At 25.3% G+C, this 2,971-nt stretch overlaps 1 long non-coding RNA gene across 1 annotated transcript; it reads right to left on the bottom strand.

Annotated features, from left to right (window-relative positions):
• Positions 1 to 1,617: 1,617 nt before the first annotated feature.
• LOC126909719 (uncharacterized) lies at positions 1,618 to 2,691 on the bottom strand. Its single transcript, XR_007705093.1, has 3 exons — positions 2,556 to 2,691; positions 1,964 to 2,080; positions 1,618 to 1,844 (listed from the first exon to the last, which is right to left on the bottom strand). It is a non-coding gene; the product is annotated as an uncharacterized LOC126909719 (long non-coding RNA).
• Positions 2,692 to 2,971: the final 280 nt, after the last annotated feature.

Consider the following 2,971-nt stretch of genomic DNA (forward strand, 5'->3'; position numbering starts at 1 on the left):
CTACAACTTTTGAAACTTATTATTATTATAATTTTATAATAATATTATTATATTATATATTATAATATTATTTTCCGCTATACTTGAGATAAATGTAGAGTTATAATTTTGTGTACTGCACATCAGTTTAAATGCAGCTGTAAAATTAAAATGTATGTATAACGTCGATCTAAGGGTAGTAACGATCAACAGACTGAAACCAGAACAGCTACCCCTGTTTAGTTTTATCGACACTCGACTCGCAATAAAAATTACTAAAGAATCCCTTCTTACATCGATGAATTGCCGAACGGTCGTCGAAAATAATAGTATAAACGTATGGCAATAAATCTTTTTTTTTTTTATGGAAGTGATGAGTAAACAGGAAGAACCGATATATTTGTCTACTATACATATTTATCAGTAATGCTCTCTCTGTTTTTAATCACATGCTCTTCGTGCACCGACTTAGTATAAACAATTGGCTTATTATAACGTTCATGATAATATATATATGCAGTAGTATCAGTAATCAACTTTAGGAGAGTGTTTGAAGACATTGTCAAATGCATTAGAAAGTATAAAAATATGTAGGTGCTATTAATAAAATTTAATTTCAATGTTTTTGGTTATAAGGATAATATTAACAAATCGTGACATTCCAAAATATTCATACTGTGGATAGGTATACTCTTGTAACTAGTGGGTAATACTGAGAGTGCAGAGAAATACGTGAAGAAAACACAATTTGTATTTTGTTCAATATTCTTATGTATACTCTCACATACTTGTAGCTTTTTGTGAAGATCACAAATAATCTAAGGTTACTCCCTTAGATCGTAAGTCTAAATATACTATAAATTTTGTTTAAAAAATAAAACTATTTAATTATAATTATATTCATTTATAATCAAAAGTAAAAAAGGTAAATTTATAATTGTAAAACATGAATTGTTCAGTTAATCAGTAAATAGTTGTTAAAGGCCGAAAATGACGAGAGAGACTTTTGAAATATGCTGTCGTAAAAAATATTAAAAACTCATCGGATAGAAAAAATAAGATATTAAGAAATTTTTTAAATGATAAAACTAAGATATCAAAAATATACTGAAATTTAGAAGCAAAACATAGATATTAAAAGATCAAATGGCCATAACGACGTTTAAATTTTTTTAAACGTTTTCTAATAATTCAAATAATATGGACATAGTAAATTTTAACATTAATTAATTAATTTAAATATTCATTGATATTATAAAATTTTATCTTGTACTTGAAAATGTTCAAATTTCTTGGCACTTCAACCACAAAGCATTAGTTATCAAGGCGCATTTACGAATTATGCCACCTGGATACTCAATTCTACCACCCCAAGGACCTTTTTATTGTGCTCATCAAAAAATTTATCTCTGCATCACTATTTTTTCTTATTTAAATAAGCAAACAAAAAGTTATCAACTGTATAATTTATATTGCTGGCTAGCGTTTCTTTTAGTACTACCCTGAAAACCCATTGTTCAATGTATCTCTAGATGTGGCCATTAAAAATAATTCGGTAAATTTGTATTTACCATTAAAATGTAAATATTTAAATATTAATGTATTTCATTTATTGTCTTAATAAAAATGCACAATGTCAAACTTAAAATATTTTAACTATAGACCTAATTTGTGAAATAAACACAAAAATTTGCAGATCAAAAGTTTTAAAAGAAAATGTATATAAATTATGAGTAAATATTATAACTCGCAATATAATGTGCAATTCATGTATATTTTGGCATAATTTCAGTCATCTTTCAACTATCATCATTATTTATTACTCCGTTTCGAAATGAATGTGTCGTAGACTTCTATAAGTTTTTCTAAATTTTAAAAGACTTTTTTTAATAAATATTAGTTAAGCAATTTTTTATTTGAAATTAACAAATGATTTAATTCTCTGCTATGAATTAAGAAATTAAAATTTGTTAATTTTACTTACTGAGTTGTGGAGGTAATGTGCCATTCAGTGCAGTAAAAAATGTAGACTTTGAAGAATATGTTCGACTCATACCATTTTTTTTCATAGCAAACTTGTCAAACTTTTCTATGAATTCCCCTAAAATTTTGAATATATTGTTTAATTTAAATAGGTTTTGTTAATTAGAACTCAATAGTTTATTACTCCTTAGAATTAAGAAGATTATGCCATTATTTATTTGGCCAATCAATGTTAGTTTAAAATATGTAAACATTGAAAAAGATTCTAAATAATATTAATTTATTTTTAGGGGTGGAATAGTAATATTTATTATTAAAAATAAATCAGATACATATGAAATGTATCAAACAATTAAATTATTAAAATAAAGTTCTCTTTACCCTATTACAAAAGCTAAAAGGAGCACGATATTTTTTAAGGCAATTTTTGCGATTTTACTAGAGGATCATAAAAAAAAAGTTGATAGAAGGTATCATCCTTATGTTTTACTAAATAAAAATTGATTGTTCAATATATTATTTCAGTATATTTAAAATGTATAAATGAATATCAGGGTATCATATTGTGTATTAATTATAGTAAATAAATTTACTTATACACAGAAAGCCCGGAGGAAGTCCAGAAGATGACATTGTACCTTCTTGAATTACTCGTGTTACTAACAAAAAAAAACTAACGTTACATATTCAACCCTAAATATCAAGTATTTTAATTTTAGTTTAAGTTTTACCAATGAGAGATAAATTCTGAGCAATTTTTACTAGCAAAATTATTTTAACTAGAAGCGTTTAGTCGAGAGACAATTTGGTTTTGTATAGTTCACGAATAGGTGAAGTAAAATTTACTATCTGTTTATTTTTAGGGTTATTCCAAATGGTCAATAATATCGATAATAAAGTTATTAATGTTCTAGTAAGGAAGTTGTTATGTAATAGGTTTATTGATTGATATAAAATCGTAATTAGTGATGTAGTAGACGCGTATATAAAGTTTATTTTCAATTGGAAG

This window comes from Daktulosphaira vitifoliae, unplaced genomic scaffold (assembly GCF_025091365.1).
Source record: "Daktulosphaira vitifoliae isolate Bord-2020 unplaced genomic scaffold, ASM2509136v1 Scaffold_1019, whole genome shotgun sequence".
NCBI classification, from domain to species: domain Eukaryota; kingdom Metazoa; phylum Arthropoda; class Insecta; order Hemiptera; family Phylloxeridae; genus Daktulosphaira; species Daktulosphaira vitifoliae.